Consider the following 15,060-nt stretch of genomic DNA (forward strand, 5'->3'; position numbering starts at 1 on the left):
ATTTGGGCAGCAATCATTAAAACAACGGCGCTTCTCGTTGTGACGAAATCTTTTCGATAAATTTGGGCCACAAACTTTCCCCTCCGAATGCCAAAATATTTCGTCGACACCCACCTACAGAGAAGAAATGACCAACGTAAAATGTTAAGAGAAACAAGAACTCTCACGAGAAGATTTAGGTGTTCATTTTTCCCAAATTCTATTAGAGATTGGAATGGTTGAGAAGGAGTCTGAAAGTGGTTTTATGAACACACTGCCAAATAGTTGAGTGTGAACAGGAAATCTAGACAGAACTAGATAAATTAGATGCTGCTATTAGACTATATAGGACTCTTAACGTTATAGTTTAGACTGCACGCGTTAGACTCTCAGACTCTGCACCTACAAGTATACTCTCTCAAATAATTACAAAGCGAGTGGCAGAAGATATTTTTTTATGTACAGTACATTAACGGCAAAAAAAGTTGACAGAAGGAGAAGTAGTAGAGAAATTATGTATGGAGAAGGTACTGAGTATATATTTTGGTTCAAAAAAATGTTCAAATGTGCGTGAAATCTTATGGGACTTAACTGCTAAGGTCATCAGTCCCCAAGCTTACACACTACTTAACCTAAATTATCCCAAAGACAAACACACACACCCATGCCCGAGGGAGGACTCGAACCTCCGCCGGGACCAGTCGCACAGTCCATGACTGCAGCGCCTTTGACCGCTTGGCTAATCCCGTGCGGCTATATTTAAGTATATTACAAACAGTTTTATCGGAAAATATTACAAAATGACGACACTGCAGCAGTTCTCTCGAGAAATGATGATCTGAGGCGATCTGCGACACGCACTACAGCTGGTGCCAATTTGAATCTGAAAGAAAGATAAAAGCCTATGTTATCTACTTAAGTGGAGCTAATGAGCCAGGCAGGGGATTTTAGAAACATTCATTTTTGTGTAATAGGCGAGTGTCGTTCAATTCCCACAAAAAAGACAATCATTTGTTAGTAAAGATTGTTTAAATGAAGTAATTGAAAATCCCCTCCGCGGTTTACTTTAAAATGTTATTTCAGTGTTATGGATAACTTTTCAAATAAAAGGATTGAATACTATTGGTGTTATGCTACGAGATGTTTTGCCTTCAAATAACAGCCACGGTCTTCAACCGTCATCAAATGACAAAAGTGCAGAAAAATTATTTTCCGAGAAAAACGCGTTTGAAGTTTTGAAATGTGTTACAGACTGCCCTGTCGTTCTTTAGCCGTTGTGATCGAAATCGGACGCACAAAACTTTACTTCCATTTAGCCCTACTCCAACCAGCCGCATTGTTGGGACGATTCGATGGTTGATTTCATATGCGTCCCGTATAAACTTACTACTTGGTATATCAACTTCTGGGCAGTTTGGGCAAGCAACAATTATTGTGAAACCTAAACCTCGGTGACTTCGTTCTTGCAAAGTGATGTCTGCATTGCACATTTTACATTTCATGTATTAAGAGATAACAAAGAAAACGGCAAGAAAATTTATGACCCTGTAGCTCAATCCGTAACACAGATCAAAATCCTGGTTACTGTCTTTCACTTTCTTATCAGAGACTCAGACTCCTTCCGAACTGCTCTCAACCTCATATCTATTCTTTGAACGCTTTATATGACATACCGCTTGAACGCCGCGTTGGATATTATGTTGCTGTACCTTTACTGCCAGAGTACATTTTATTACCTCTCATTCTTATTTGAAAAACAAAACTGCAGACTCTAATGTCACAAATAAATTTTCAAAAGACAATACTGCACACAAAATTCAAGATTCGAAGCGAAAGAAGTTTTTTGCTACACATGCTGACGCTTGTTAACACCAAACTAACGTATTATTGTTTTGAACTTTTTCTATCCATACCCAGCCGTTACAGGGGTATCGAGTTGGCGCAGATAGGCCCTTTAGTGTTATCCCAAGCACGATATGCTGTTTGCCTAATTTTATCTACACGAACTCTACGAGAACTGAATAGCATTTCCAGTTTCTGCCCCGGAACACGGTTCTTGGAGTTTTATAAGCATATTTTCGTCAGATGTACGGTGTCGTTCTTAGACTGTCTTTCGGTTAAGATAATTCAACTGTTTCGTAATACACTGTAGGCGGTCTAACAGGCCTTTGACGCTTCACACAACCTTTATTCCTGTACGCTAGATAGCCTTGTGACGCTACAACACACAATGCCACAGACTTACTTTTGAAATTCTAAATTCTATTTCTTTTCAAGAAGGCAAATTTTCTCGTTTTTTTTTGTTAGTACTGTGTATGGTCTATTTCAATACGGTGAAATTAATTTGTTGAAAAGTTTAAAAATAATTTTTGTAGCTCTTGTGTAGTTCAAAATGGTTCAAATGGCTCTGAGCACTATGGGACTCAACTGCTGTGGTTATTAGTCCCCTAGAACTTAGAACTACTTAAACCTAACTAACCTAAGGACATCACACACATCCATGCCCGAGGCAGGATTCGAACCTGCGACCGTAGCAGTCGCACGGTCCCGGACTGCGCGCCTAGAACCGCGAGACCTCTTGTGTAGTATACACACTCTTAAGGTTACGAATCTAGTTTTGTGTATTGTCTGTGATGTCTGAATTATAATGAAATTCCACGGAATACGTGCGGGGAGCAGCGAAGCAGGAGCGATCAGAAAAGAAGACGTGATATACACTCCTGGAAATTGAAATAAGAACACCGTGAATTCATTGTTCCAGGAAGGGGAAACTTTATTGACACATTCCTGGGGTCAGATACATCACATGATCACAATGACAGAACCACAGGCACACAGACACAGGCAACAGAGCATGCACAATGTCGGCACTAGTACAGTGTATATCCACCTTTCGCAGCAATGCAGGCTGCTATTCTCCCATGGAGACGATCGTAGAGATGCTGGATGTAGTCCTGTGGAACGGCTTGTCATGCCATTTCCACCTGGCGCCTCAGTTGGACCAGCGTTCGTGCTTGTACGTGTAGACCGCGTGAGACGACGCTTCATCCAGTCCCAAACATGCTCAATGGGGGACAGATCCGGAGATCTTGCTGGTTGCTGGCCAGGGTAGTTGACTTACACCTTCTAGAGCACGTTGGGTGGCACGGGATACATGCGGACGTGCATTGTCCTGTTGGAACAGCAAGTTCCCTTGCCGGTCTAGGAATGGTAGAACGATGGGTTCGATGACGGTTTGGATGTACCGTGAACTATTCAGTGTCCCCTCGACGATCACCAGAGGTGTACGGCCAGTGTAGGAGATCGCTCCCCACACCATGATGCCGGGTGTTGGCCCTGTGTGCCTCGGTCGTATGCAGTCCTGATTGTGGCGCTCACCTGCACGGCGCCAAACACGCATACGACCATCATTGACACCAAGGCAGAAACGACTCTCATCGCTGAAGACGACACGTCCCTCCATTCACGCCTGTCGCGACACCACTGGAGGCGGGCTGCACGATGTTGGGGCGTGAGCGGAAGACGGCCTAACGGTGTGCGGGACCGTAGCCCAGCTTCATGGAGACGGTTGCGAATGGTCCTCGCCGATACCCCAGGAGCAACAGTGTCCCTAATTGGTGGGAAGTGGCGGTGCGGTCCCCTACGGCACTGCGTAGGATCCTACGGTCTTGGCGTGCATCCGTGCGTCGCTGCGGTCCGGTCCGGTCCCAGGTCGACGGGCACGTGCACCTGCCGCCGACCACTGGCGACAACATCGATGTACTGTGGAGACCTCACGCCCCACGTGTTGAGCAATTCGGCGGTACGTCCACCCGGCCTCCCGCATGCCCACTATACGCCCTCGCTCAAAGTCCCTCAACTGCACATACGGTTCATGTCCACGCTGTCGCGGCATGCTACCAGTGTTAAAGACTGCGATGGAGCTCCGTATGCCACGGCAAACTGGCTGACACTGACGGCGGCGGTGCACAAATGCTGCGCAGTTAGCGCCATTCGACGGCCAACACCGCGGTTCCTGGTGTGTCCGCTGTGCCGTGCGTGTGATCATAGCTTGTACAGCCCTCTCGCAGTGTCCGGAGCAAGTATGGTGGGTCTGACACACCGGTGTCGATGTGTTCTTTTTTCCATTTCCAGGAGTGTAGCTGCGAACGATAGAAGACAGCGGCTCTGCCATAGTGGCTATCTGAGCAGCAGTCCTGTAGTTACGACGCACAATTCTTGTTGTGCTGTTGAATTCATTAGCATTTAATTTTCTTGAGAGGAAATCGTAGTTATTTCGAAGAGATGGTTAATCAATATTACTAACTGTAGAGTTAACAGTGAGGTTGGGCCCCGTCATCATTACTGAATCGCGTAATGCCCGTATTCATTCAGTTTTGGCTTTTTTCTGCCATTTTTTTAATGAAAAAATGGTTCAAATGGCTCTAAGCACTAGATCTATGGGACTTAATATCGGAGGTCATCAGTCCCCTAGAACTTAGAAATACTTAAACCTAACTAACCTAAGGACATCACAAACATCCATGCCCGAGGCAGGATTCCAACCTGCGACCGTAGCAGGAACGTGGTTCCGGACTGAAGCGCCTAGAACCTCTCGGTCACAGAGGCCAGCCTTTAAAATGTGAGTATCTCATTTTTTAGTAATGATTGCCTAACCGGTCTAACATCTAGGCCTAACTTTCGAACAGTAGTCTACTTTTCCCGGAATATTTCTCGCCAGTGTCAGTTTTTGTGGAATAACCGAAGATATCACAAATGGAATCATCTGCTTCATTTTACATTTTCAATTTCATTTTGAGGTTTGCAAAAAATGTAAGTCTATAACATGTGAAACAAGCTCTTTAATTACTTTTAATTAATTAAACACTGACCTACATAATTTTCCATGACAAAGACAACTCAAACTTAACCTATTCCTTTCTTAACCACAATATACAAGCCTAACGCAGTCTGCTGCTCTACATTTACTTCACGACTTCCAATAATTAACGCAAAATAATGGCCCTAAATTGCAAGAAATACTAACAATAATACAAATGTCAAAAATATGAAATTAAAGAAATATGAAACTACCACCAACTCAGTAATTGCCCCAACTCATTTCAATCACGAATTCCGATAGTGGAAACCCCATTATTTTTCATAAGTTACTTAACTCACAGGTAATCTTCGTAACACGAACTACAGCAATTACAGCAAATAGCAACAACGGCTACCTAAATAAAAAGCTTCTAACTACTATTGACTAACTACTAGGAGGCAAATGGTTAACAAAAAGAGAGATTTCGTTGAAGAGCAAACAATGTATTTAGAAAATTTTACCTTATTCATGTGACATGAGGTTCAAAAATTATATAGTTGTCAATAATTCCACTGCTCAAACATTATCAACCATACATCCTTCCTCATACATTTCCTTGCGTATTTTCTTGTAAACACCATTTCACCTCACTTTACAAGGCATGACGTGCCAACACAAAGTCTCCACTAAGAATCATGTAATACACTTCCCTGTCCACTCGCTAACTGCCAATCCGTCCAACCATAGAATCCCTTGCCGAGGGCACATAGTGCTCTCAGCGATATTAACACAGTATATACTGCTGCCAACATACAAAAAGGCTAGATAGACATATTTTTGTCATATGCCGTCAGTTAGGTAGTTAGTTTTATGTACCATGTAACGTTTGCGCGATAAATCGTAATGATGTGGAACACGTCATATTATATTAGCATAATTTTTTAAGAAATACGCCTCTTTGCTGATCATTTATTAGTTTCTTTTAATTAAGGCAGATAGTTGTTAGAAATTCCTACCCACTACCATTTACACATTACAATAACGGATAGTCTTTTGAGGAATAGGAGAAGTTGTCAAAGTGTAACGTATTCAGTTTAATTTAAAACTTTACTTTGCTGTCTTCGTGGCATTTTATATCGAAAGATAAATGATGAAAATTTTTGGTTGCAGCATTTTGAACACTTGTTTGTGCTGAAGACAATCTTAATGCAGCATAATAAATGTCGTTTTTTTTCTTCTGGTATTGTAATTCTCCACACCATTGTTCCTGCTGCAGTGCAGTGGATTTTTTGTTACACCGAACATGAGGGAATATCTACACTCTGCGGAGCGGATAGATTGCTACTCACACACCGAGCAGCAGGCAGGCACAACGAAAAGAGTGTTCACACACGTTTTCGGCGATAGTATTCTTCACAAAGGAAGCAAAGCTTACACACACACACACACACACACACACACACACACACAGTGATACAGTCATCACACAAAACTATCACACACACAAGACAGCTGTCTCCGGCTGTTCTCGCCAAGGATAAGTGGGTGGGAATGTGAACAACGAATAACAATCGGAGGGAGGAATTTAAGGCATGACATGCTGCACCAACAGTCAGTGCGGTCACGCAGCCGTGCGTTGCTCGGGGACGAGATCGACGATACAGTGTGGCTCGGATACTGGAGCGTCTGGGGTTTGGGAGGCAATGAAAAACACATGAAGGAATAAAAGTAAACAGCGCAGCCATAATTCTTGTAGGCAAAAGAAAATACTGCTTGAACGACTCGACTTATGGATGAAATGTGATTCTTCTCAACTTTAGATTACAATCGAATCGATTAGTACACCCATAAACGACGCAGGGTGGCATTTTTGATAAAACAAATATGTCTCCATAGAATAAAAACAACAGTTGCTATTTAGATAGCCCCAGCGATCGAAAGTGGGCGCGGACACGTCAGAGTGACATCACGGGGAAGTATCAAGGCGGTGAGCCGTAGAAGAATAAGTGCTGGGAACCTAATGTTTTGGGCTAAGTAAGATGGCGAACGTCGGCTTCAAGTTCGTGACGTATGACAACCCCCTTCTTTTGTAAACTGTGTGGATGTTTTACATGCATGTCACAGATGTATATTGTCGTAGATATGATCCCCGAAATAACAAAAGACGTAATGTAGATTCTTTGGCCTATCTGTTAGTTCCATGGTAGTTATGTCGTACATGATCAAGAAATGCCACCGCCTAAGAACTGACAGCGATAACATAAACGACATCCTATGTAATGCTGTAGCTGTGGAGGTCAGTTTAAGACCTCGGGCTTCGGGGAAAACGTCTGACTGCACGGATGACTCTTCTTTTCGTAGGTAACCAAACAGTGCTCATTTGCACAGGTTTGAGCAAGCCACAAAATTAAGTTAGCAATCACTGCCTTCCACTAGCAGTCAGGGTCGCTCCTCTGGCCCGTCTCTTGTGTTTCTACGTGTGAAGGACCGATCAAATATAGGCACAAAGAACTCTGTTACAACTGAAAATGCAATCTTGGCGAAAACTACCTACTTCTGAATTAACAGCAAATACGACCAGAAGAAATTACGGACTTTAATTCTATACCGTGGCGTCATCATTGTCTATTTGGTTTCTATCGCCTGCCCTCGTAACACACATAAAAACCACTAAGAAGCTATTGTTAATATCAATTATTTTATGTAGAAATATCTCTGATATCCTCAAGGATTGTTTAGGGGAGCACACCGTGGTTCAGGACGAAAAAAATCGATTTTCTGTTTTGATCATATTTCGATAGATTAAGATTTTATTTAAGTACTCTGAAAAGGATATTGCTGAAAAAAAAAACTTTTTCGAGCATTTAAAGAGCATTTTCCTACTACGTGTATTTATGTTCCACGCCAACTTTTCTGTCACCCACTTTTCTGTCACCCACTTTCCTGGCACCCACTTTTCTGCATATATTTTAGATCTTTTTAGATCTTTATATCCCCTACATTGCATGTAGGGATGTTTTTTTACTCCCAAGTGTGTTGGCTATCCTTGGAATGCAACGATCGGTATTCTTCTGTTTCTGCGGTTAGTTTTATTCAAGTGTGATTGCGAGTAGTTGTCATAGAAAACCTTCAGGTATACTATGGGCAGGCAATTAGGAGAAATAAAGAAAATCTGGAAGCAATGAAGAGAGATGTTTGGGCCATACTCTTCCATAAGACCTCTACTGATGATAAGCCATGTCATGGGTTGTGTCCATCAGGAGAAATTTCGTGGTGCAAATACAACAGGGCTCAAGCAACTGGAGAATCTTATTCTCACCAGCATTCTCTTCCTGCTCCTGTTATTATAGCAATTAAACCTATTTTCAGAGACTTGGCTCATCCTGACCTTCTAAGGAAATGTCTGTATGGGCAGAGACAGAACACAAATAAATGTTTCAACAGCATAATTTGGAACCACCTTCCTAAAACTGTATTTGTAGGCATGCATACAATGAAATTAGGTGTTCATGATGCTGTTATTATATTCAATTGCGGTAATACTGGAAAGCGTTGGGTACCGAAAAATCAAACCTGGTGAAAATATGATCACTGGGCTGAAACATTGCGATAAAATGAGCATAGCCGATGCAGGCAGGTCTGCATCTAATATGGCCAAGAAAGAAAGAAAGAAAAACATCCAGGAAGGTGGAAAAGAAGCTGAAGACCTGTTAGCGGCCAAAAAAGGGCCATCATATGCAGCAGGACAATTTTAATTAACTGTAAGTAACAAATTTCGAAAGTTTTTTCTTTAAAGTCAATTTCCCGCAAACTAAAATTTTCAGTACATATGCCCCATTATATCAGAAACAATTGTAGATAAATGAATGAAATTTTCAGAGTCTCTACATAACATAAAAAGCCACCTCTGGTTCTAGATTCATTAATATTCCCCAATTAGGAAGTTCACAAAAAATATTTTCTGCAAAAAAGAACTTAATATTTTTTTACGGTATATTGATAATTTTTACTTATGGACCGTCTGACAGCAACTGAATAAAACACAATTTTAGTGCCATACGCGTTTCGCCTTTATTTTCTGCAAGGCATCATCAGTGGTCTGAAATATGTACATATGTTAGTTATTTTATTTACATTTTTGTCATTGTGCTTATAGGTTATAAACAGTTCTGGTGGTTGGTATTTCCTATTAGGTTGTAATGTTTTGAACTGTACTTACAGGTTGCGTGGACAATTTCTTACATATTACGCTCCTGTTGCATTTTTGGTGTTGTTATTCTTCTTATGAACGCCAATTTGCGGTTATTTCCACATTCCACAGCACTATGCACTGGACGCTTGTTGTAATGCAATGTTTTGGTTTCTGTTGCCGACTGTCAAATGTTTTTGCCAAAGATCGAATGTTATTACCAAACTTATGAGTGTACTATTGAAGTATCTGTGGTCTGTTCGTGTATGCATTTGTGTGTGTGTGTGTGTGTGTGTGTGTGTGTGTGTGTGTGTGTGTATCCAGATGGTGTGGGGAAGAGTTTTTTTTATGTTATCATTTCCTTTATTAAGTGTAGTAGGGAGCCTGTGCTGATGTGTGTTTGTTCATTTATCACATGTTTGTTTTCTGCTCTGGCTTTCTGGATGTGGAAGTTTTCTTGCATTTGTATAAGATGTTTGTCATGGTTTCTTATTCTCATTATTTCCATTTCTTGTTCCACGTTTGTAGGATGATGGCTGTAGTGTTTGAAATGCTCTGCAAATGTGGAATGGTTTGTTTCATACTTCCAACATCTGATATGTTCTTCGTATCTCGGTTTAAAATTCCTGCATGTCATGCCTATGTATACTGCATCACAACTTTGACATTCAAGTTTATATATTCCTGATTGTTGGAATTTGTCCCTCTTGGTAGCTGGCTGGCTTAGGTGTTAGTGAAGGGTTTGCCCAGGCTTATATGCTATTTTGAAGCCCTGTCTCTTTAGGATGTTTGCAACTCTGTGTGTTAGTTTATGTGTATAGCTCATGGTGTACCATCTGGTTCTTTTCTGTGTGGGGTTGTCATTGTGTGTGTTTGTTGAGTGTGTTTGTAAGTTTTCAGGTTGTGAGTTCTTTTGTATTGTAGAACTGTTGTGTTTGTTTTTTATTTGTGTTTTTATTTTTTGTTAATAAATTTAAAAAAGTGTTCCTTAAAAACTATAAAATGGATAAAGTAGATTTTAGTACAGTTGACTCTATTAGCATCACGTAACATAAAGTAAAAATATTAAGGTCCTGCATCAAATAGTTTTTTTCAGAAATGGGTCAAATACTTGCCTAAATTAACATGGGGTAGATAGGCAGGGTGTGGTCCCCTTAAGCTGCAATCATCATAATCCACACGCGGCATAGCGCTGGGGGGTACAGCATCACGACCTGGCCCCTTCCTTACTGACATACAGCCATGAGTGGCACCTAACATTAAACAGCTCTCACGTGAGAATACGTTTTTACTTCCTCTCAAACGTGATCTAGCTTCATACAAGATGGTAGAAACAAAGTGCTCAAGTAATTGACTGGCTACAGTTCGTGGTGTCACTTGGTGCCAATAAAAGCTCTAATGACTGCAGCAGGTGCTGTACGAAGTACCACAGCCATGCGGCAAACACGTCAGTATTCCTCATCGATAGTTGTCTGGGTGTGGCCCAACTAACTGAAATCAGACAACAATCACGCCCTGGGGACACATCCCTGCCAAATCTTTTTTTGCGGAAAGATGATCCACCTTCCCACAGCTGTACTACACGGCCTCGTTTAAACTCCTTAAGCTACTGAGACTGCTTTCACGCTGACCTCAAAGCGTCAATTCCGAATGGTAACGTGTCACGCCGTGAACATCGCGTATTCATACCAAACGTGCTTCACCACTTCACAGTGGCAAGCGTGAAAGCTGACTCGGTGTCATCTCGTCGATGTGTAAATACACGAACCAGCACATCTGATTCTGAGTGTTGGGATTTCATTTTCCACCGGCGTATTAGAGAAAGTAAACTACGCGAAGCATTAAAGCTTTCTCTGTCTGCACCACACATTGGCTAATCCGTATAGAAATAATATGATCGTAATACTATGACGCTCATGGCGAACACATCTGCAGAATATTTACAAGCGTTTACGTTTACAGCAGTTCTGTTTGGCAATGGCATTTCATACAGCTAAACATCAGAAATAAATAAAAAAGAAATTAACTGAACGTTCTGGAATGAGTAGATCGACAGGGACGAAATGAGTGAAGGTTCAGTGACATTAAGTTACGTCACTGCAAACCGTCCATAAATGTGGAATTCACAGTGTAATTCATATTTCATGACAACTCAGAATTTCATAGCAGACTGGGTCTTGTACCTGGAATATGGCGCTTGTATTGTTCTTACCATTTTGTTCCTCAATAAAAGTAAGCTTTGTTTGCTTCTTGTTCTTGCTTTAAGAAGTTTCTTTTTATACACTCATGGAAGCAGCACTGCCGAAAATTGCTTTGTTCTTGTAAATCAGAACTCATTAGCACTGTTTGTAACACAATTGAAGAAACATTCGGCTTATTTCTCAACAACGTGGAGATCTTCAGTATTAAATACCAATTTCCAACATCATACAGTGTCTTAAAAGTTCAGTGTAATAGTACTGCATAGCTATGACGCACCTTTTATCTAATAACAAATTAACTTATTCTGATTGTCTAATTATGTGACATGCAGACATCAAACAATTCGAGCAATTTTTAAAACTCTTGGTTTGGCGCAATCTCCCAGGTTGCTGTCATACAAAAGACCACACCCAGGTATTTAAAAAAAAAAACTACTGATCATTTTTATCTACATAATCTTTATAGCTTAACCGCATGAACCCAAACAATGGAAAACCCAGGATGGAATGTAACAATTATGAAAAGGAAAGTTGCTACTCCTCATACAGCGGAAATGCTGAGTCGCGATAGGCACAACAAAAAGACACCCACATTTAAAGCTTTCGGTCGTTAAGGCCTTCGTCAACAATAGGCGACAAACACACATACGCAAACGCAACTTGCATACACAACTCAAATTACCCGATTCATATAAGTGACTCTCAACAGAGAACAAAACAAATAGGAAAAAAGTACTAAACTGTTTGTTATTTAAAAAATAATCGTCATAAGTGTTAATACATTTAACCCACTGTGAGACAAGACAGCAGTGCCTCCGAGGAAAAAATGTTTGCAGTTTCCTACGTAACCATGATCGTACCCAGGCCTACCATTTCGACCGAAGCAAATGGAAGACCACGGATGTCAATTTTCGGGGCTCCAAAAATATGGAAATCACATGGGGATAGATCAGCATTGTATGGAACACCTGTAAGGGCTTCCCAGGGAAACTTCTGTAGCGAACTCTAAACAACCTTGGCAATACGTGGGCGGGGAACCTTACACATCCTTCATGCAGTTCCGATCTCTTCCCATGCAATTTCCATATTTTTGAAGTCCTGAAGGAAGACATTCGCGGGCGCTGATTTGCTTCGGACGAAGAGGAGCACGTATGAGTGCTAACATGGTTCCACAGGAAACTGCAAACTTTTCTCCATGAAGACAATGGCCGCCTTGTCTCTCAGTGGGAGAAATGTATTAACACTTATGGTGATTACTTTTAAAATAATAAACAATTTATCATATTTTTTCCTTCTGTCTCGTTTTCATTTGATTGCCCGCTATACATTAGCTAATATGTGTACTGTCCTTTTGGACATGCCCGAAAGAAAGACACACGTACATTTTTTTAAACTTATGGAGCAGAGAAATCAGTCGTCCTTCCCTTTCAGGCTTTATTAAAGCTAAATCTGGATTTCGGCTAGCCCTTATCAATGCAATATTTCAAGAGTTTTAATAAATGTTGTGAAATATCGGGCTCCTATTGTTTGGGATCCTATCGAAGGTCATTCAAGACAGGTAGTCTGACTTAATAGGACATGTATTAAAAACTGTGAAATATTGCACTCATAATGGCTAATTACTAGCCGAAATCTAGATTTGCTTTAATAAAGCCTGAAAGGAAAGGGCGACTGATTGCTGTGCTCCATCATTTTGAAAGTCAGTCGTTGAGTGCATTGTACATTCCTAATGGAAATAACTTGGCATACATACATAATGAAGGCGAAGACGGGCAATAACTCCTTCAGTGCAGATAAAGACCATGCCCGAACTCTTGTGGGAGGTGGCCAGACGTCGCGAGTAATGGGGCTAATTAACAAGGGCACTACTTCAGTGGCCCGTGGTGTAAACTGAGAATTCGGGCCTGACGGGAGGCGTGCTAGAGTAGTCCGTGCGGCTGTGGTGATCACTGTGTCTGGATGAAGTAGTAGTCGGCGCATGTACCTAGCAAGTCAGAGTGTTCGGCCAGAGACCTGCTTGCCCACTGTAATAAAAAACAGAGTGGGAAGATCAACAATACGAACTTGAGCGGATGTTATATGATGTCCGCAACGACCAAACACAACGATCAACAACGAACAATATGAAATGTCGGCACGGTAGCTCAGTGTGTTCGGTCAGAGGGCCAGTTGTCCTCTGTAATAAAAAAAACTGAGTGAAGGAATCAACGATCAGCTTGAATACATATCATGTAACGTCCGCCCAGACCAAACGAAACTAACAATTAAAAAACAAAAAGTAAGCAGGAGACCCAGGTTCGAATCCTGGTCCGACAAAAATGTTTAGCTTTCCCCATTCATATAAATCGGGGCCCACTCACAGCTAATTTGTTTAATTCCCTTGCGTCTTGAGTAAGTATTTTAATTTTCTCACTCTGTACCCCTCAAATGTGTTCCTCATATATGCTGTGCAGGTGTAATTAGTAAAATTTCGTTATTTTGTTATCATTCCTGGTGTAGTAAATTCAGTGCTCGGCGATATATTTAGCAATGAGCGTTGTATCAGAGATCAGTTAACACCTCCCCGGCAACTGCGCAAAGAACAAATGCTTTACCGGTTTCGACAAATTAATTGTCACCTTCAGACACGTGCAAAATTAGGGTTATTAAAAATCTTTTGATCTTGGCTATACGTTTATGCTAAGTATAAGACGTATATTAAAGAACCTTTCTGTTAAGCATACGTCAATATCTTCTTCAAAGAAGCGTAATACCGTGGTATGTCTAGAAATTTACATATCGTGTGTGATTACTGTAAACGCAGACTGATGGATTACAGTAACTGACATCTGCTAAGCCAGTACCAAGTAAGTTTCTGTGATATACTTCTTGTACTTCACATATATCCGTGTTGTTGCAGGCTTTTGAAGACGACAAATTAATTTGTCGAACCCAGTAATGCGTAAAAAATATATATTTGCAACTGACAACTGAATTTTATGCTGAAAGAAACGTATTCTACAATTGCTGAAAATTACAGCCATGAATAAAATAACGGAACCATTTATTTCTAGTAAGGTAGTTGCGACTTAAATGTATGAGCACGTCACTTTGATCCAAAACTGTTGCGACGCACGTGTCTCCCCCCCCCCCCCCCCACCTTCCGCCATTAGCGACGCGCTGCTTTGTGGATGACGTCACGGTATCTAATGTATCACTTCGGTCGCTGCGACTTCCCCGCGCAGACTCAGCCTGTGAGCAAGCGAGGCAGTGACTTGCGCTCCGCCCTGAGGCCAGAGCCCACAACGGCAGCTTTCCCCTCGCTTTTTACGGTTACTTGGCTACGAGGTCACAACGGTCCCAATTCAGCTCCATGTGCTTTCGCGGTAAATCGGGCCAGATCTAAAAACGACAGTAATATCGCCATAATACTTAAAGTTGTACCGCGAAACGCTCGAAGGAAATGCAGACCGTGTCCTTCGCTTCAAAATGGGCGACTTTCACTCCACGTCCATTTGCAGGGCGAATACGAGAGTCTCTTGGGCGGGGGGAGACAAATGCTGCCATCACTCCGCTAGACAGATCATGAGGAGAGACACGAATTTCCATTATGAAACAATGCTACGTCAATAACTTAAATTACTTAAACATATATTCTTATGAAAGATCCGTCCCGATAGCCACGCGGTCGTGTTCCTTCAGCACTTCTCGGACATTTTCGAGGGATCGCGATTATGGCGACGAACAGAATTTCTTAGTTATTTGTACATCTAAAGCCGCTGTTTTCTGTCGAATCTTTTTCTATTGCTCTGGAACACTGGGAGTCGTACTTTACACGTACTCAAGTTTCACGGCCGATGGAAACGGACCTGTTTGTTAGCATCATAGAATACACACCAAGCACCGCACAG

The sequence above is a fragment of the Schistocerca gregaria genome, chromosome 7 (genome assembly GCF_023897955.1).
Source record: "Schistocerca gregaria isolate iqSchGreg1 chromosome 7, iqSchGreg1.2, whole genome shotgun sequence".
NCBI lineage: Eukaryota > Metazoa > Arthropoda > Insecta > Orthoptera > Acrididae > Schistocerca > Schistocerca gregaria.